Source organism: Oreochromis niloticus, linkage group LG11, assembly GCF_001858045.2.
Source record: "Oreochromis niloticus isolate F11D_XX linkage group LG11, O_niloticus_UMD_NMBU, whole genome shotgun sequence".
NCBI classification, from domain to species: domain Eukaryota; kingdom Metazoa; phylum Chordata; class Actinopteri; order Cichliformes; family Cichlidae; genus Oreochromis; species Oreochromis niloticus.
Window position 1 is genome coordinate 3500163 of NC_031976.2, and position 22328 is coordinate 3522490.

General features: G+C 44.8%; 1 pseudogene; it reads left to right on the top strand.

The window, feature by feature from the left end:
* The first annotated feature begins 16721 nt into the window (after window positions 1–16721).
* LOC112848230 (piggyBac transposable element-derived protein 4-like) lies at window positions 16722–18298 on the top strand (annotated as a pseudogene).
* The last annotated feature ends 4030 nt before the right edge of the window (window positions 18299–22328 follow it).

Sequence of the window (22328 nt, forward strand, 5' to 3'; positions counted from 1 at the left end):
GTATTGAGTGCTGTACATGCTCATACTTTTCAGTTGGCTAAGATTTCTGAAAATCCTTTCTTTGTATTGGTCTTAAGTAATATTCTAATTTTCTGAGATACTGAATGTGGGGTTTTCATTAGTTGTCAGTTATAATTAAAAGAAATAAAACACATTCATTCCACACTTGTCTGTGTGGAATGAATGTATACATTATACAACTTTCACTTTTTGAATGGAATTAGTGAAATAAATCAATTTTTTGATGATATTCTAATTATACGACCAGCACCTGTATACGTACGAGTTATGTATAAAAAATGGCTATAAAGCAATAGTTTTGTTAAAGCCTTGAAATAAAGCTAAAATTCTGAACTTGATTGTTTGATTTAAAATCCACTGTGACAATGTAGAGACAAAATTAAAAAAAGTTATCCAGTCATAACTTATAACTTTGTCCCTGTTTTTCAAAACAATTTTTTAAACTCATAATTTATATTACTGTCATTGTTACTGTTATCAGTATTATTCTACACCACTCGTGATTTCCTCATGCAGTACCATATTTCTTTAGCTCATCAGCATATGCATTCTCTAGGTCCATAAAGATGCAATGCAACTCATTTAGACTTTTTCTATACTTCACCATCAACACTCTTAAAGCAAATATCGCATCTGTAGTGCTCTTTTGCTGCATGAAGCCATGCTGCTGCTCACTGATCATCACCTCTCTTAACCTAGCTTCATCAACTCTTCTCCATATCCCCATGGTATGGCTCATTAAATGTATCCCTCTGTAGTTACTATAGTTGTGTACATTACCTTTTTTCTTAGAAATTGGTACCAGTATCCTCTCCATTCCTCTGGCACCATCTAATTCTCCAAGACTGTGTTTAAACAGTATGGATAAAAACTCTTGTCTTTCAAAGACATACAATGGAGGGCCAGGAATGACAAAATGAATTAATTAAATATGCTGTTAAATAATTATTTAAATGTTTTGAATAAGGGACACTTCCAATAGGGCTTAAAAAACTGGGACTCTTCATCAATTGCTCTTAGAACTGAAGAAGTTTCTTGAATGAGAGGTGAAACGTCTTCAAGAAACCTAAAGAAGTCCAGACACTTTTCTTTACAAGCTCCTTACGATGACCTGGATGACTGAGAACCTTCACAGACATATTGCTGGCATCAAACTAACCTAACGGGCATCTATGAATCTAAATCACAGGTCATATCATGTTAAATTCTGCATGTTAAACTGCCCCTACAAACAAGGTTGACATGGTTGAAATCACATTTGTTAGTAGTAGAAAAAAATGAGCCACATGTCTCGGTTAAATCCTAACACACACATACACACACGCTTGTACACTGACACCCTTATCCATGTCCAGCCTGATGGTGTAGCTGGGTTATTATAGCAGAAGGAGATAAGGTGGTCAGACAGGCTAGATGCAGTCCTGGGTTGTAATAGCCACAAGCTTATCTTAACACTTTCAATGACAGAAAACAGCTCTGACCTGAAGAAAACCAGCTGCTATTGTCGACCTTTTAATTCTTTGACAACAGCCATTTTAATCCCTCCACACATACCACATATCTGTGCTGTGAGAGGAAACTGCAGATTTTTCCTAATAACACCTAGCCTTTGTGTGTGTGTGTGTGTGTGTGTGTGTGCGTGTGCGTGTGACAGAGAGTGAGAGAGATAATGGAGAATATATTGGGGTGTTTATTGTGCTTGTCCTTAGGCTTATTAACATGGGTAAACAATGAGGCTTAATAATGCAATGTAGTGACACTGGCTGTGTTCCCTCCACATGAAAAGACTAATTATTGTAAACTTAATCTGCAGGAGAGGCCTATATCCAATTACATGGAAATTAAAGCTCAGTGTGTTTCTGCTGTGTTATTAGTCTGATTGTGCATGAGCCGACATGTACATGTTCATCTCACACTATGTTTCTTCCTGTACATCTGCGTATTTGCATTTCTCCCTAGACCGCATCCTTTGCAGGCCTTCCATGTGTGTTCATCCAACAGATTCAATAAGATACAGCTGAAAATAGTAGCTCCCCTCTTCATCAGTATGATCCTGATGACAGTCATCTCTCCTCCACTAGAGTCAAAAGAATTAATCAAACGAGGTAGGTCGAAAGTGTAGCCTCAGGTCAAAAATATTTTCTGTCAGCTTTAATCACATTGCAGCTACATCTGTGTCTTGTGTGTAACTGTGATCTGCATCAATCTACTTATATAACAACAGATGGATTCTCGACAGTGATCTCATGGAGTCAGTTAAAGAAAAAAAAACATGTTTTCACAAACTGTTAATTAATATCTGTGTCTTTTAGTTTTACTGTGCAGCTGCACTGAAAAAGACAATGTCCCACCAAAGGACATACAAAGTTGGCCATTAGGACATTTTAGTGAACTTGGCAACTTCAAGTTGCCAAGTTCGCTCGCTCTGCGGTAGAGTATCACTTCCTGTTCCTGCTCAAACACAGTGGTGTTTCTGAGTAGCTTATCTGCTTAGCAATTTAATTAAAAACTTTTAAATACATTCTTTTTTCATAGTATAATCTTCACGTGCTTCATCCGAAGCACACTTTCTGTGTACTCACTACCTAATTTATAGCCAAAGTATTCACTCACTGTCTCTGTACTGTTTTGCTAGCTTAGCTTAGCTTGTAGCCGACTCGTTAGCACCATGGCTACTTCACCTGTCCCTCCTGCACTTTCCTGCTCATTGTGTCAGATGTTTAGCTACTCCTCGGCCTCCTTTAGCAGTAATGATACCTGTAACAAATGTAGCATATTTGCAGTTCTGGAGGCCAGGATTACTGAATTGGAGACTTGGCTTCGCACCCTTCATTCACCCGTAGCTAGCCAGGCCCCTGTAGCTGGTGCAGCCGAAGATAGCGTAGGCCCCGCTAGCTGTTCCCCGGCAGACCCCAAGCAGCTGGGGAAAGAGGGCGGCTGGGTGACGGTGAGGAGGAAGCATAGTCCTAAACAGAAGCCCCAGGTACACCACCAACCTCTTCATGTGTCTAACCGTTTTTCCCCACTCGGCGACACACCCGCCGGGGGTCAAACTCTGGTAATTGGTAATTCTGTTCTCAGACATGTGAAGCTAGAGACACCGGCAACCATAGTCAATTGTCTTCCAGGGGCCAGAGCAGGCAACATTGAGGGAAATTTAAAACTGCTGGCTAAGGGTAAATGTAAATTCAGTAAAATCATAATTCACGTCGGCAGTAATGACACCCGGTTACGCCAATCGGAGGTCACTAAAATCAATATTGAATCGGTGTGTAACTTTGCCAAAACAATGTCGGACTCTGTAGTTTTCTCTGGTCCCCTCCCCAATCAGACCAGGAGTGACATGTTTAGCCGCATGTTCTCCTTAAATTGCTGGCTGTCTGAGTGGTGTCCCAGAAATGATGTGGGCTTCATAGATAATTGGCAAACCTTCTGGAGGAAACCTTGTCTTGTTAGGAGAGACGGCATCCATCCCACTTTGGATGGAGCAGCTCTCATTTCTAGAAATATGGACAAATTTATTGTAGCGGGCCAGGGCTGTTCGGGGTTTGTTCTGACAGTTATGTTCTGTTGCCATGGTTACAGGTGACGCTCTCTCTGCGACTGTGTGTTTCCGGGTGTGAGAGCGCCTTTTTGTGTTGTTGTTGTTGTTGCCGCGCTGAGCGTTGGTGTTAGCTGTGTGTGTGCTCTTGGGGTGAATACTAATAAACGGCTGTGCTCCCTGGCTAGCTCGCGGGAAGCAAGACCAAACGAAACCTCTGTCTCCTCTTTGTCTGAGCCTGCCACATTGGTGTCAGAAGTGGGATTACTCACCCTCGCCGTAATGGAGAGAGACATTCGGAGGCTGGAGCAAGCTGTCGAGGAGAGCTTTCGCTGCTTGGGAAGCTGGCGATTGAAGAGAGGAAGCGAGTGGCCATGTAAGTCCTCCGACGGGTCCCGACGGCACGAGCGCACCGCGGCGACGGCCCGTCGCGACAGACGCTAGGGCAATGCTTCATGGGCTGCCTCTGTCGACCGACACACCGAGCCCCCAACCGCGAGCAGTTATGCCTACAACGCCAGCTAAGGTACCGAAATACAACGGGCTAACCCCGCTGGAGCCCTACCTCTCACAAGTCCGGCTGGCCGCAAGGCATAGTGGCTGGAGCAACGAGGAGGCTGCTACACACCTAGCGCTAGCGTTGGAGGGAGATGCACTGCAGATACTCCTTGACCTAGCCCCGGCAGAGCAGCATGAGCTCCAGGCCCTCACCGCGGCACTCGAGAGGCAATTCGGGCAGCGGCACTCCACTGATCAGAGCAGAGAGCAACTGACCAACCAGAGCCGTCGGCCGGGGGAGAGCCTGGGCACCTTTGCAGCAGACCTGTTGCTGTATGCTCATCGTGGCTACCCGGAGTTCCCAGCAGCAGCCCGTGAGGAGCTTAGCCTGCATGCTTTTCTGCGAGGACTTTTTCCAGAGCGACTACGCCAACACGTCCGCCTGGCCATGCCTCAAACTCTCCGTGAGGCGCTCCTTGAAGCTGAAAGGGCTGAGGTGGTGCTCACCTCGCGACCTAACCAGCAGGTGCCCCCCCCAAGCTACCCCCAAATCAGAGCCACAGACTGCGATGGGGAGGGGGAGGTCGCGGAGATATGCCAGCTGCAGCCCTCAGTGCCCCAGAGGCGTCCTCGTCGAATGACCAACCGCTGCTACCGGTGCGATGAGCCTGGCCACGTGGCGCGTGACTGCCCAGCACCTGCCCCAAAGGCCAGAACTACGCAGCCTCAGGGGTGGGAGCGGTGTAGCGAGGGGACCACTGCTCCAGCTTCCTGTCCCCCTCCAAGGACGATGCATGGTGGTGGGCCGAGTTGGGCACCTCAAGGGACTCTACCTGAGCTGCTGTGTTGAGAACCAGCCATGCCGGGCCCTGGTGGACACGGGGTCAACCATTTCCCTAATACGACCTGGCGTGCTCCCTGGAACATCCGGGCCACTGGTGAAGGGTTGGTCGCCCACCGACACTCAGCTGATGACAGTGACGGGGGAGAGAACTGATATGCGGGGGAAGAACCGAGTGAAGGATCTGGAGCTGGTGCACGACTTCAGGCTTGCTGACATTCAAGACCAGTGCATCATCGGCCTTGATCTGCTGACCCGCTGGGGGGCCTGCGTCGACACCACAAAGCTGGCTATCACTCTTGGCACAGACTCTTGCCCTCCAGTGCGGTCAAAAGCAGGGAGCGTAGGAGACCAAAGCCAGACGAGACAGGTGTCGGGCAGCTGCCGCTCAGCAGGTTTCGGGTGCCGGTGGCTCCGGGTCATCTCTACTCACCTCAGCCCCAGCCTCTCAGCCCGACAAATCTCCCTCGACCGAGACAACCGAGGCTGTTGGTGACCTGTGGCAGCGCAGCAGCGTAGGTCTCAACATTGACCAGCGCCAGCGGTTGAGGTGCCTCCTGGATGAGAATGTGGACATCTTTGCCGCCAGTGACAAAGACTGCAGGCAGACGGGGCTGGTCCAGCACACCATCGACACCGGCTCTGCTCAATCCATACCTCTGCGCCCACACCGGCTGCCCCTCTCAAAATGGCAGGTGGCGGAGGAAAAGATCCGTGAGATGGCTGCAGCTGGGGTGATCGAGCCGTCCAACAGCCCATGGGCGGCACCCGTGGTCCTGGTGGGAAAGAAGGATGGCAGCCCGAGGTTCTGCGTGGACTTGGTGTGGTATAGTATCACTTCCTGTTCCTGCTCAAACACAGTGGTGTTTCTGAGTAGCTTTTCTGCTTAGCAATTTAATTTAAATCTTTTGATACATCCCTTCTTCATAGTATAATCTTAACGTGCTTCATCTGAATCACCCTTTCTGTGTACTCACTACCTAATTTATAGCCAAAGTATTCACTCACTGTCTCTTTACTGTTTCGCTAGCTTAGCTTAGCTCGTAGCCGACTCGTTAGCACCATGGCTACTTCACCTGTCCCTCCTGCACTTTCCTGCTCATTGTGTCAGATGTTTAGTTACTCCTCGGCCTCCTTTAGCAGTAATGATACCTGTAATAAATGTAGCATATTTGCAGCTCTGGAGGCCAGGATTACTGAATTGGAGACTCGGCTTCGCACCCTTCATTCACCCGTAGCTAGCCAGGCCCCTGTAGCTGGTGCAGCCGAAGATAGCGTAGGCCCCGCTAGCTGTTCCCCGGCAGACCCCAAGCAGCTGGGGAAAGAGGGCGGCTGGGTGACGGTGAGGAGGAAGCATAGTCTTAAACTGAAGCCCCAGGTACACCACCAACCTGTTCATGTGTCTAACCGTTTTTCCCCACTCGGCGACACACCCGCCGGGGGTCAAACTCTGGTAATTGGTGATTCTGTTCTCAGACATGTGAAGCTAGAGACACCGGCAACCATAGTCAATTGTCTTCCAGGGGCCAGAGCAGGCGACATTGAAGGAAATTTAAAACTGCTGGCTAAGGGTAAACGTAAATACAGTAAGATCATAATTCACGTCGGCAGTAATGACACCCGGTTACGCCAATCGGAGGTCACTAAAATCAATATTGAATCGGTGTGTAACTTTGCAAAAACAATGTCGGACTCTGTAGTTTTCTCTGGTCCCCTCCCCAATCAGACCAGGAGTGACATGTTTAGCCGCATGTTCTCCTTAAATTGCTGGCTGTCTGAGTGGTGTCCCAGAAACGATGTGGGCTTCATAGATAATTGGCAAACCTTCTGGAGGAAACCTGGTCTTGTTAGGAGAGACGGCATCCATCCCACTTTGGATGGAGCAGCTCTCATTTCTAGAAATATGGACAAATTCATTAAACCCCCCAAAATATGACTATCCAGAGTTGGGACCAGGAAGCAGAGTTGCAGTCTTACACACCTCTCTGCAGCTTCTCTCCTCCTGCTACCCCCCAAAAACCCATCTCCATTGAGACTGTGTCAGCTCCCAAAAAGACAAAAAACAAACTAAAAACCAGCAATAAACAACTTAAACATAAAAAATCACAAAGAAAGAACAATACAGTATCCACATCTGAACCAAAGAGTAAAACAGTGAAATGTGGATTATTAAATATTAGGTCTCTCTCCTCCAAGTCTCTGTTAGTACATGACTTAATAATTGATCAACAAATCGATTTACTCTGCCTTACAGAAACCTGGTTGCAGCAGGATGAGTATGTTAGTTTAAATGAATCAACACCCCCGAGTCATTCTAACTACCAGAAATCCCGAAGCACAGGCCGAGGGGCGGTGTGGCAGCAATTTTTCACACCAGCCTATTAATTAACGAAAGACCAAGACAGACTTTTAATTCATTTGAAAGCCTGATGCTTAGCCTCGTCCACCCCAGCTGTAAAACTCAGAAACCAGTCTTACTTGTTATCATCTATCGTCCACCTGGGCCTTACACAGAGTTTCTCTCTGATTTCTCAGACTTTTTATCTGATTTAGTGCTCAGCTCAGATAAAATAATTATTGTGGGTGATTTTAACATCCATGTAGATGCTAAAAATGACAGCCTCAACATCGCATTTAATCTGTTACTAGACTCAATTGGCTTCTCTCAAAATGTAAAAGAACCCACCCACCACTTTAATCACACTCTAGATCTTGTTTTAACATATGGCATAGAAACTGAATATTTAACAGTGTTTCCTGAAAACCCTCTGCTGTCTGATCATTTCCTGATAACATTTACATTTACAATAATTGATTACACAGCAGTGGGGAGTAGACTTTATCAAAGTAGATGTCTTTCTGAAAGTGCTGTAACTAAGTTTAAGAATATAATCCACCCACTGTTATCATCTTCAATGCCCTGTACCAACATAGAGCAGAGCAGCTATCTGAACGCTACTCCAACAGAGGTCGATTATCTTGTTAATAATTTTACCTCCTCACTACGTACGACTCTGGATACTGTAGCTCCTGTGAAAACTAAGGCCTCAAATCCAAAGTCCCTGACTCCGTGGTATAATTCTCAAACACGTAGCCTAAAGCAGATAACTCGTAAGCTGGAGAGGAAATGGCGTGTCACAAATTTAGAGGATCATCATTTAGCCTGGAGAAATAGTTTGCTGCTTTATAAGAAAGCCCTCCGCAAAGCCAGAACATCTTACTATTCGTCACTGATTGAAGAAAATAAGAACAACCCCAGGTTTCTCTTCAGCACTGTAGCCAGGCTGACAAAAAGTCAGAGCTCTACTGAGCCAACCATCCCTTTAACGTTAACTAGTAATGACTTCATGAACTTCTTCACAAATAAAATTTTTATCATTAGAGAAAAAATTACCAATAATCATCCCACAGATGTAATATTATCTACAGCTACTCTTAGTACCATCGATGTTAAGTTAGACTCTTTTTCTCCAATTGATCTTTCTGAGTTAACTTCAATAATTAATTCCTCCAAACCATCAACGTGTCTTTTAGACCCCATTCCTACAAAACTGCTCAAAGAAGTCCTGCCATTAATTAATTCTTCGATCTTAACTATGATCAACCTATCTCTAATAATCGGCTATGTACCACAGGCCTTCAAGCTGGCTGTAGTTAAACCTTTACTTAAAAAGCCATCTCTAGACCCAGCTGTCTTAGCTAATTATAGGCCAATCTCCAACCTTCCTTTCATATCAAAAATCCTTGAAAGAGTAGTTGTCAAACAGCTAACTGATCATCTGCAGAGGAATGGCTTATTTGAAGCGTTTCAGTCAGGTTTCAGAGCTCATCACAGCACAGAAACAGCTTTAGTGAAGGTTACAAATGATCTTCTTATGGCCTCTGACAGTGGACTCATCTCTGTGCTTGTCCTGCTAGACCTCAGTGCTGCGTTCGATACTGTTGACCATAATATCCTATTAGAGCGATTAGAACATGCTGTAGGTATTACAGGTACTGCACTGCAGTGGTTTGTATCATATCTATCTAATAGACTCCAGTTTGTACATGTAAATGGAGAGTCCTCTTCAGACACTAAGGTCAATTATGGTGTTCCACAGGGTTCAGTGCTAGGACCAATTCTATTTACATTATACATGCTTCCCCTAGGCAACATCATTAGAAGACATAGCATAAATTTTCACTGCTATGCAGATGACACGCAGCTCTATCTATCCATGAAGCCAGGTAACACACACCAATTAGTTAAACTGCAGGAATGTCTTAAAGACATAAAGACCTGGATGGCCGCTAACTTTCTGCTTCTTAATTCAGATAAAACTGAGGTTATTGTACTCGGCCCTGAAAATCTTAGAAATATGGTATCTAAGCAGATTCTTACTCTGGATGGCATTACCTTGGCCTCCAGTAACACTGTGAGAAACCTTGGAGTCATTTTTGACCAGGACATGTCCTTCAATGCACATATTAAACAAATATGTAAGACTGCTTTCTTCCATTTGCGCAATATCTCTAAAATTAGAAATATCCTGTCTCAGAGTGATGCTGAAAAACTAGTTCATGCATTTATTACTTCCAGGCTGGACTACTGTAATTCACTATTATCAGGAAGTCCTAAAAACTCGCTGAGAAGCCTTCAGCTAATCCAAAATGCTGCAGCAAGAGTACTGACAGGGACTAGAAAGAGAGAGCATATTTCTCCTGTTTTGGCTTCCCTTCATTGGCTTCCTGTTAAATCCAGAATTGATTTCAAAATCCTGCTCCTCACATACAAGGTCTTAAATAATCAGGCCCCATCTTATCTTAATGACCTTGTAGTACCATATCACCCTATCAGAGCACTTCGCTCTTGCACTGCAGGCCTACTTGTTGTTCCTAGAGTATTTAAAAGTAGAATGGGAGGCAGAGCCTTCAGTTTTCAGGCCCCTCTTCTGTGGAACCAGCTTCCAGTTTGGATTCGGGAGACAGACACTATCTCTACTTTCAAGATTAGGCTTAAAACTTTCCTTTTTGCTAAAGCATATAGTTAGGGCTGGACCAGGTGACCCTGAATCCTCCCTTAGTTATGCTGCAATAGACGTAGGCTGCCGGGGATTCCCATGATGCATTGAGTTTTTCCCTTCCAGTCACCTTTCTCACTCACTATGTGCTAATAGACCTCTCTGCATCGAATCATATCTGTTATTAATCTCTGTCTCTCTTCCACAGCATGTCTTTCATCCTGTTTTCCTTCTTTCACCCCAACCGGTCGCGGCAGATGGCCGCCCCTCCCTGAGCCTGGTTCTGCCGGAGGTTTCTTCCTGTTAAAAGGGAGTTTTTCCTTCCCACTGTCGCCAAAGTGCTTGCTCATAGGGGGTCATATGATTGTTGGGTTTTTCTCTGTATTTATTATTGTGCTATCTACTGTACAATATAAAGCGCCTTGAGGCGACTTTTGTTGTGATTTGGCGCTATATAAATAAAATTGAATTGAATTGAATTGAATTGAACTTTCACCGTCTCAATGCAGTCACCAAGAAGGACTCGTACCCGCTTCCACGGATCGACGAGGCCCTCGATTACGTTACCGGCTCCAGCTGGTTCAGCTCCCTCGACCTACGCAGCGGTTACTGGCAGGTGGAGCTAGCCCCGAAGCAAGGCCTAAGACTGCATTCACCATTGGACAGGGCTGTGGCAGTTCAGGGTCATGCCATTTGGGCTCTGCAATGCGCCAGCGACGTTTGAGAGGCTGATGGTGCTTGTCCCTGTACCTGGACCTGTTGGTGCACGGTGGCGACTTCGACAGTGCACTGTCTCACCTGAGCGAGGTCTTCAGTGCCATCTGACGAGCTGGGCTGCGGCTCAACCCTGCGAAATGCCGGCTGTTGGCGAGAGAGACCACGTTCTTGGGGCATGTGATCAGCGCTCAAGGTATCGCCACTGACCCCGCAAAAGTTGGCTGCGGTCCAGGACTGGCCGACTCCCTCGAACGTCAAAGAACTGCGGAGCTTCCTGTGCCTAGCTTCCTACTACCGTTGGTTCATCAAGGGGTTCGCGATGACAGCCAGCCCCCTCCACCGCCTGACTGACAAGGGCCAGCCATTTGGCTGGGGGATGCCTGCGCTGCGGCTTTTGCACAGCTGAAGGAGGCCCTCAGCAGAGCCCCAGTCCTGGCCTACCCCGACGCCCGGCAACCTTTCATTGTGGACACTGACGCTAGCAATGTAGGAGCCGGGGCGGTCCTTTCCCAGCAGGACGAGGCCAGAGAACGAGTGGTGGCATACTTCAGCCGTGCTCTACTGCTCTACTGGAACTACTGCGTGACCCGGCGGGAGCTACTGGCCGTAGTGCTAGCGGTGTGGCACTTCCGGCCATACCTGTATGGCTGCCGGTTTCTCCTGCACACTGACCATGTATCTCTGACTTGGCTCCTGAACATCAAACACCCAGAAGGTCAGGTGGACCGCTGGCTGTAGGTCCTTCAGGGCTACGACTTCGAGATCCAGCATCGGGCGGGTCGACAGCATGGCAATGCTGATGCCCTCTCCAGATGGCCCTGCATGGCCGTCGAGTGCTGCTACTGCCTGCAACAGGAGGAGCGGGTCCAGGAGGCGCTGGGGGTGGCTACTGCTCAGGCCACAGCCAGCGGAGGGGATGGCTCCCATTGACAACGCAGCAGCTGAAGCAGGAGCTACGTTGGTTCAGGTGGGGCCTGGCTGGAGGCGGCACAACGCCCAGACTGGACGGGGGTGTCGGGACAGGAGCCCGAAGTGAAGGCCTACTACTCCCAGTACAACAACCTGGAGACCCACGACCGCCTCCTGTACCGGAGATGGCGGGCCCCCGGTCAGGGCAGAGATCTCCTGCAGCTGTTGGTGCCTCGGTCGCTGCGGTCGCAGGTGCTTGAGCTTGTCCATGGCTCGGTGGGGGCCGGCCACTATGGGAATGCCAAAACTCTCCGCCGTCTCAGGGGACGGTTCTACTGGCCTGGCTGTCGACGGGATGTGGAACTTCACGTGCATTGCTGTGACACCTGCACGGCACAGAAGGGCCCAACTCAACGCTCCACTGCCCCCCTCCAGCAGTACCTGGTGGGGGCCCTGGTGGGGGCCCCGATGGAGCAAGTGGGAGTGGACGTCCTAGGGCCTTTCCCCGTTACGGAGTCAGGAATGTGTTGGTGGCTATGGACTATTTCACAAAGTGGCCGGAGGCCTACGCTGTGCCGGACCAGAGTGCGACGACGACGGTGGAGGGGCTGGTGGAGGAGATGTTCACCCGTTTTGGGGTCCTGGCTGAGCTCCACAGTGACCAGGGGCGTAACTTCGAATCGAAGGTCTTCGGGGAGATCTGTTGGCGGCTGGGGGTGGAGAAGACGAGAACCACACCGCTCCACCCGCAAAGCGACGGCTTGGTCGAGCGCTTTAACCGCACGCTGGCCACCCAGCTCGCCATTCACCAGCGGGATTGGGACCGACATCTGCCCCTGGTCCTTTGGTCGTATCGGACTGCGGTTCAGGAGTCCAGCCAATGCACACCTGCCACTTTGATATTTGGGCGGGAGCTCCGGACACCTGTGGATCTGGTGTTCGGGTCCCCCCCCGAGCCGGAGATTGACGGTGGCCCAGAGATGGACTACTACAGGAGGCTGAGGGAGCGGCTGCAGGTCAGGTGGTTCATGACTACACCCGCCAGGCCCAGGCCAGCGCCGGAGTACGACAGAAAAGAGCCTACGACGCCAAGTGCCGGGGGCGGGGGGTTCGTGCCTGGCGACAAGGTTTGGGTGTACTGCCTGGTTCGCAAGAGAGGAGTGTCCCCCAAACTCTGCAGTCACTGGCAAGGGCCGGCGGAGGTCGTGGAGCGGCTAACAGAAGTGGTGTATCGTATAAGCATGCTGGGCCCAGGGCGCATGGTGGTGTTGCACCAGGACAGGCTCTCACCGTACCGACCGCTCGCTCCAGCAGACGCCAGGGCAGGGTATGCTGGTGGCACCCTATGTTCTGATACGAGTGACTTTTCCCCCGCCGGTCGAGATCCGCCGGTGCGCCAGAAGAAGACACCTGGACATTTGCAGGACTGTGTGGGGGGTAATGGGGTTGTCGGGGACGACTGACCCCTTAGGTGGGGGCTATGTAGCGGGCCAGGGCTGTTCGGGGTTTGTTCTGATAGTTATGTTCTGTTGCCATGGTTACAGGTGACGCTCTCTCTGCGACTGTGTGTTTCCAGGTGAGAGAGCGCCTTTTTGTGTTGTTGTTGTTGTTGCCGCGCCGAGCGTTGGTGTTAGCATTGGTATTAGCGTTGGTGTTAATTAACGAAAGACCAAGACAGACTTTTAACTCATTTGAAAGCCTGATGCTTAACCTTGTCCACCCCAGCTGTAAAACTCAGAAACCAGTCTTACTTGTTATCATCTATTGTCCACCTGGGCCTTACACAGAGTTTCTCTCTGATTTCTCAGACTTTTTATCTGATTTAGTGCTCAGCTCAGATAAAATAATTATTGTGTGTGATTTTAACATCCATGTAGATGCTAAAAATGACAGCCTTAATATGGCATTTAATCTGTTATTAGACTCAATAGGCTTCTGTCAAAATGTAAAAGAACCCACCCACCACTTTAATCACACTCTAGATCTTGTTTTAACATATGGAATAGAAACTGAACATTTAACAGTGTTTCCTGAAAACCCTCTGTTGTCTGATCATTTCCTGATAACATTTACATTTACAATGATTGATTACACAGCAGTGGGGAGTAGACTTTATCACAGTAGATGTCTTTCTGAAAGTGCTGTAACTAAGTTTAAGAATATAATCCACCCACTGTTATCATCTTCAATGCCCTGTACCAACATAGAGCAGAGGAGCTATCTGAACGCTACCCCAACAGAGGTTGATTATCTTGTTAATAATTTTACCTCCTCACTACGTATAAAGCTGGATAGTGTAGCTCCTGTGAAAACTAAGGTCTCAATTCAGAAGTACCTGACTCCGTGGTATAATTCTCAAACACGTAGCCTAAAGCAGATAACTCGTAAGCTGGAGAGGAAATGGCGTGTCACAAATTTAGAGGATCATCATTTAGCCTGGAGAAATACTTTGCTGCTTTATAAGAAAGCCCTCCGCAAAGCCAGAACATCTTACTATTCGTCACTGATTGAAGAAAATAAGAACAACCCCAGGTTTCTCTTCCGCACTGTAGCCAGGCTGACAAAAAGTCAGAGCTCTTTTGAGCCAACAATCCCTTTAACGTTAACTAGTAATGACTTCATGAACTTCTTCACAAATAAAATTCTTATCATTAGAGAAAAAATTACCAATAATCATCCCACAGATATAATATTATCTACAGCTACTTTTAGTACCATTGATGTTAAGTTAGACTCGTTTTCTCCAATTGATCTTTCTGAGTTAACTTCAATAATTAATTCCTCCAAACCATCAACGTGTCTTTTAGACCCCATTCCTACAAAACTGCTCAAAGAAGTCCTGCCATTAATGAATTCATCAATCTTAAATATGATCAACCTATCTCTAATAATCAGCTATGTACCACAGGCCTTCAAGCTGGCTGTAGTTAAACCTTTACTTAAAAAGCCATCTCTAGACCCAGCAGTCTTAGCTAATTATAGGCCAATCTCCAACCTTCCTTTCATATCAAAAATCCTTGAAAGAGTAGTTGTCAAACAGCTAACAGATCATCTGCAGAGGAATGGCTTATTTGAAGCATTTCAGTCAGGTTTCAGAGCTCATCACAGCACAGAAACAGCTTTAGTGAAGGTTACAAATGATCTTCTTATGGCCTCTGACAGTGGACTCATCTCTGTGCTTGTCCTGCTAGACCTTAGTGCAGCGTTCGATACTGTTGACCATAATATCCTATTAGAGCGATTAGAACATGCTGTAGGTATTACAGGTACTGCGCTGCAGTGGTTTGTATCATATCTATCTAATAGACTCTGTTAAAAGATTACTGAACATATATGTGATCAGCTCCATGAAATGTATTCTATAATTTATCATTAAGCACATGTCTACGTGACTTTTCACCTAGTAACTTGTGTGCAGCTACTAACCGCTTCCTGTCTTCAGAGAACATTTAGATATAGAGAAGTGAAACCTCAGCTCTTTTACGAGTAGAGAAGGGAAAAACCCGCTGCTTTGAGTGACGTTGTTACCCACACACACACACACACACAGACACAGAACTGTATAAATAAAAAACGCAGACAGAGATGAGACGCAGATCCTGCGTTCCATGGCTGCCCTCGCGAGTTAAAGAAAATCTGCAGTGTTTGTGTTTTCTAACTCAGGTGTCTCAGCTGAACAAAGAACGGGAGGGTGATTTAAAGAAATCCCCTGTCAGACTCCAATTTGTACATGTAAATGAAGAGTCCTTTTCACACACTAAGGTCAATTATGGTGTTCCACAGGGTTCGGTGCTAGGACCAATTCTGTTTACATTATACATGCTTCCTCTAGGCAGCATCATTAGAAGACATAGCATAAATTTTCACTGCTATGCAGATGACACCCAGCTCTATCTATTCATGAAGCCAGGTAACACACACCAATTAGTTAAACTGCAGGAATGTCTTAAAGACATAATGTTAAAAGATTTTTACATTTACTTACTTTGATAACCTTTATTTTGCTTAAGTATAATTTCTTGTGAGAACATGATGTGCCTGCAACCTACAGATTAAGGAACAGAAATTACAAAGTCACACACGCTCAGGCAGAGACAGTTCCAACCTGAAGCTGATATGACAAAAGATACTAGTTCCTCTTGTCTTATGGATAACGGCCACTCATGCGATAACCATATCTAGAGATGTTTTTCTATTACATATGCTCCACCTAGAGATGCTGTGTAATCTATTTTCTGCTATAAAATAAAGAACGGACTGAGGCTCTGCGCGACTTGCTTGTGTCTTGCCACGCAGTAAGCTTCGCCCGTGTACACGAAATAAACTGAGTTTGTGTTTCTTGCTCTCGTTCCAGGTTTTCCTTTGACACATAAAGACCTGGATGGCTGCTAACTTTCTGCTTCTTAATTCAGATTAAACTGAGGTTATTGTACTCGGCCCTGAAAATCTTAGAAATATGGTATCTAACCAGATTCTTACTCTGGATGGCATTACCTTGGCCTCCAGTAATGCTGTGAGGAACCATGGAGTCATTTTTGACCAGGACATGTCCCTCAACGCACATATTAAACAAATATGTAAGACTGCTTTCTTCCATTTGCGCAACATCTCTAAAATTAGAAATATCCTGTCTCAGAGTGACGCTGAAAAACTAGTTCATGCATTTATTACTTCCAGGCAGGGGCGATTCTAGGATCAGAGCTTTGGGGGTGCTGAGCACCCAGAGAGCTGCACAGCCAGGCAAAATAAACTTTACACGTCACGATGAGACTTCTTCTTTAATAACTGTACAGTACTCTCTGTATGTAGTAACCATTGTCCTTAACCTTCTTGGGTCAATTTGACCCATTCCAGTTTTTGTGTTGACCAAAGTACTGGTCATCCTTTCTTTTTCTTCATGAAACCTTATGACTTTTCCTTATCTGGGGTCATGAACTGGTGTGTAAAATATGGACACTTTGATGTGTCCTGGAATGTCTCTGCAGTGTTTGTATACAAAGATGATGTTGCGGGTCATTTTAACCCGCACACTTTTATGTAAGTAAAGAGTTGTTCAGATCCAAAATAAACATTTCCCTTTGATGTACTTTGTTTTGACTGCTTCTGAATATACATTCAGACCCAGGTGTGTATGCAAGAAACTTTCTCTCCCCTATTCTTGTCACTGTTCTCATGTCATTTCAACACACCAAAAATGAGCTCCAGGAGGTTGACGACTGAAGAAGCTTTATCACTGCTTTTGAACTGGGATAGTGATGAAGAAGAAGATGTTTCAGAGACGGAGGATCTTTCAGAGGCCGAGGACAATGTTATTGATGATCCAGACTGCCAATTTTCAGACGAGGAGGAGGATTCTGAGGAGGAGTGTGCCGCCATCTCTACATCAAATGAAAACCAAGGAATGCAGCAATCATCATCCACAGAGGAGACATGGACATCTAAAGATGGTAATATAAAATGGTCATTATCACCACACCGAAGTCAAGGCAGGCTGTCATCTTCTAATGTCATCAAAATGACTCCTGGTCCTATAAGATTTGCCATCACACGAGTTGATGATATTCAATCAGCATTTCAACTCTTCATATCCCCTCCAATAGAAAGGATCATACTGGACATGACTAACCTGGAAGGGAGGCGTGTATTTCAAGAGAAGTGGAAGCCACTGGATCAGACTGACTTGGATGCTTATATTGGAATTCTGATATTAGCTGGAGTATACAGGTCCAAGGGAGAAGCAACGGCAAGTCTATGGAATGAAGAGAATGGAAGGCCAATCTTTCGAGCAACAATGTCTTTGGAGACATTTCTCAAAATATCTCGTGTGATCAGATTTGATAACCGTGAAACCAGAGCTGGTCGACGTGAAAGAGACAAACTTGCTGCAATCAGAGATGTATGGGATAAATGGGTGGAAATTCTACCTTTGTTGTACAACCCTGGTCCCCACGTTACTGTTGATGAGCGCCTTGTCCCATTCAGGGGTCGCTGTCCTTTCCGACAGTATATGCCCAACAAGCCGGCCAAGTATGGCATCAAAATATGGGCAGCCTGTGATGCAAAATCTAGCTATGCATGGAATATGCAAGTATACACTGGAAAGCTACCTGGAGGAGCATCTGAGAAGAATCAGGGGATGCGTGTGGTGCTGCAGATGAGTGAAGGGCTGCAAGGGCATAACATCACCTGTGACAATTTCTTTACATCCTACTGGCTTGGAGAGGAACTTCAGAAGAGAAAGCTGACTATGTTGGGAACAATCAGAAGAAATAAGCCAGAACTTCCCAGTGAAATTTTAAAGATGCAGGGAAGATCTCTGCATTCCTCATTATTTGTTTTCACTGAGAAAGCAACAGTTGTTTCATACTGCCCAAAGAAAAACAAGAATGTTCTTGTCATGAGCACAATGCACACAGATGCATCTCTGAGCACAAGAAATGACAAAAAACCACAAATGATCCTAGACTACAACTCCACCAAAGGAGGAGTAGACAATCTTGACAAAGTCACAGCGACATACAGCTGCCAGCGCAAGACAGCTCGTTGGCCCTTGGTAATTTTCTACAATATTTGGATGTGTCTGCTTACAATGCCTATGTCCTGTGGACTGAAATCAACCAACATTGGAAGAACTGGGAAAAAGTCTTGTCACTCCCAAGATCCAGATGCGAGTCAGACCAGCTTGATCCCCAGCAGCAGCAGCTGTCATTGAAAAGGTCAAGTGTGCACCATCCAACTAATCTGCAGTGGATTCAGTGGAACCAGGTATAAAGAAACGGAAAAGATGCCAGGTCTGTCCCTCACGAGAAGACATTAAAACAAACACTGTTTGTGAGAAATGCAAAAAGTACATCTGCAGAAAGCACACAGTTACATTCTGTCCATCATGTGGACAAAATTGAAAATGTTGAACACTGAAAAACTGAAAAAATCGGGCAAGTTAAAAAGAAATGTGTTTGTAAAGAAGGGAAAACTTTTACTAAATTGTTCTTAAAAAGAGTTATGGTAATTCAAACTGTGTTGTATGTCTGTGTTCTAAATGTTTTTCTAATGGAAAATAAAGTTGCTATTGTTTTATTGCAATTTTTTGACAATTCTGAGTGGATTTACACAGTGCGGGTCATTTTGACCCGCAACATAATCAATGTGATTATTTTTTCAACATAATACAAGGGTTAATGTAAATATGTAGGAAAAATTGTGTATGTTTCTGTTCTGTGTCCTGTGTACTGTTTGTTTGTATATGTGTCTTTTTGGCTGCTGTTACAACCAAATTTCCCCTTGTGGGACAATTAAAGGATTATTCTATTCTATTCTATTCTATTCTATTCTATTCTATTCTATTCTATTCTTCCCTGTCTCTGTCAGTCCCTGCATCCTTAAATGTCTCCAGTTGTCCCGAGTTCTCTATGACTGTCTCCTTGGTGCATTTAAACCCCTGTTCCTTCCTGTCTTCGTCGTCTGTTGTCTTCGTCTCCATTATCAGTCATCATAATTTTACCATCTCTGTGCAAGTCTGCAAATTTCTTTATTAAATCATAAGATTCTTAAATTCATCAAATCTCTCTGTGCCTGGGTCCTCGTCTCAAAACATGACATCAATGTTTTGTACATTTTAACACAATTTAATCCCACATCTGTGAAAGAAAAACAAAACACTTTTTTGAAAAGTCTGTAACAAAATCATAAATCTGATAAAGTTTATTTAAATGCTGCAAAAGAAGAATGGATTGGAATAAAAAAAATACATATCCTAACCTTAATTACTGTGGGAGAATAATGAATGATGCTCATAGTGAGTAAAAAGTAAACTGAGTGCATTTTTTGGACAGAGATTCACTTTTAATGTTTATGTTTATTAAAACATTTTTAGAATATAAACAGAGCACTCTGCTTCTCTTTACAGCTCCTCACTCCACCAGGGCTCTGTTTGGCACTTTCTGATAGTGCGCAAATGTGGTGCATGTACCGCGGCAGTCATATAGACAACTGGACGGTTCATAAGTTGGCCTACCTATTACTGGCTGAGGTTTTAGTAGAGTTGTGGCTGAACCACATAAAAATATATCATTAATTTTAATCTCCCCAATCAATGATAATGTTATGTTGGAATGTTGTTAAAGAGGGTCAAATCTATATCTATACTTTTGTTGTTGAAATGTTACGTCTCAACCAAGTACTGTATGCTTTTTATATTTTTAGTAGCGTGTCACAAAAACAGCAAATATTGTCAAAAAACTAAGAAATTTATTCTTCTATGGAACCACCTTCCAGTTTGGATTCAGGAGATAGACACTATCTCTACTTTCAAGATTAGGCTTAAAACTTTCCTTTTTGCTAAAGCATATAGTTAGGGCTGGACCAGGTGACCCTGAATCCTCCCTTAGTTATGCTGCAATAGACGTAGGCTGCCGGGGATTCCCATGATGCATTGAGTTTTTCCTTTCCAGTCACCTTTCTCACTCAGTATGTGTTAATAGACCTCTCTGCATCATATCTGTTATTAACCTCTCTCTCTCTTCCACAGCATGTCTTTCATCCTGTTTTCCTTCTCTCACCCCAACCGGTCGCGGCAGATGGTCGCCCCTCCATGAGCCTGGTTCTGCCGGAGGTTTCTTCCTGTTAAAAGGGAGTTTTTCCTTCCCACTGTCGCCAAAGTGCTTGCTCATAGGGGGTCATATGATTGTTGGGGTTTTCTCTATGAAGCGCCTTGACTTTTGTTGTGATTTGGCGCTATATAAATAAAATTGAATTGAATTGAATTGAAGTTCAGGCTTAGCTAATCAGCTAAGTAAGTATGGAAGTAAAAGTAACTGTACTTATTTAACAGAAAAATCAGTGTTCGGGATTAATGCTAATGACAATATCAAGTTCGAGCTTTAACCACTTTGTATTCTGCTTGATATAGAGTAGTGTATCATATTCTATAAAAACATATGTTCAATCATACATAATAATTCATGGCTCACGCTGCAATGAGTGTCTCTTCCTCATTCACCTTTTTTTCACTCACAATGTGTTTGTACACCACTCTGCATTTAATCTTGAGTAATTATTAATCTCACGGCAAACACGAGCTGCGGAAGAGTGCCACTCTTCCTCAGTCACCACCACCCGTCCCTGAGCCTTGTTCTGCTGGAGGTTTCTTCCTGCGAAAAGGGAGTTTTTCCTTCCCACTGTTGCCAAAGTGCTTGCTAATAGGGGGGTCATATGGGATTTTCTCTGTTTTCTCTGTATTGCTGTAACTGTAAGGTTTTTACCTTGAACTGTTGTAACTGTTGTTGTGATTTGGTGCTATATAAATAAAAGTGAAATGAAGTGAATTGAATGACTTCAGGTTTAAGACATTTGAGGGGCGTTGCTGTCTCCTACTACTGTTCATTCAAACATTCAAACGTCAAACAGACTTGAATTTCAATTAGAGGAAAATAAATACAAAAACCTAGGAGGTGTTTTCTGATTTTGGATGTTCCAAACAACACAACATAAGATATCAATATAATATAAACAGAGGTAGCTGAAAACCTAATCCAAAGATACCCTTAACCTTAGATGAATTACTGGTGACTGGATAGATGTTAAAGGTTAATGATAACCATGGCCTATAGAGTATACCAGTGAAAGTAAAATCAAGCCATGATTAGAGTTTGTATGTTTGTATGTTTTGGGGATTCCCCCAACAGCAAACAAATCCTGATTTATAGCCTGTCACCCCAGGAGTCTTGACGGAGAACTGTTCCCAGCAGGGGCTGGACACAAACCCTTCCGCATTGATCTCTGTCTGTTCACAGTCAGTGATTAATGTTCCTGTCTGGAACTGTCTTTGACTGACACAAACACACAAACTGTCCTATTTTTTCATTAAAACGTTAAAAGAACTGGTTGTGTGAAGCAACACTGAACTTTTCTTTCGATACAAAGGAAGACGCTGCCACGCTAATAGTAGAACATAAAGTACTTTCGTCTGCACCTCAATCAATTTTTTTGAGTTAGGACTCCCCATTTCAAAGTGTGGCCCAGGAGTCTCACTATCCTGCAGCTGAAAGCAGAAGTTGCACAGTGCTGGCCTGCTCCAGAGCTGACTCTCAAGGGTAACTTCTAATGAGTATTATTGCTTGCATAATTGGAAAACTCATTAAAAATAAATCAACAATTGTGCTTAGCTCTACAGTCATAATAGCTCAGCCATCAGTTGCCCATTCATTCGAGACATGATGGCTGCCGAGATATAGAAAAGTTTACCCTACAAAAAAGCATGTCACAGACATGAAAAATGAGCATGTCTCTTTAGCAGGGCAGGAAATTACAATACGTACTGGTGGGATTCAGACTGCACTTCTAGTATCAGTTCAAAGAAGCTCCCCAGATAACAATTGTTTTTCTTAACCTTGATAAATTGGTGTGCCGTTGATTTCATCAAAGATTAATTAGGGTTCATGCAAACTAAAGATAGCTGTTTAAGTGGCACATGTTAAAAACGAGATACAGATCCTTCCACCAGTGACATGTCCACTGCTCTGGCATGCTGCCATCCATACTGATGTGTGTCTGCACTTGGGGGCTTTCGCTTTGGAGTGTTCCTAAAAAGTTTTCATTATAATAATGCTGATTAGAAATCCCAGAAATGTTATGAGTCACTGTGCTTCTGTGCTAGCTGATCACTCTTGTTCATTATAATAAGATCTAAATAACCTTTGGCTATTCTCAGCACTCTGTGCTCTGTTCAAGCTGAGGCCTTATACTGAGGAGTGCCAATACTACCGTACTGTCCACCTTTCATAGTGCATTATGTTTAGGACAT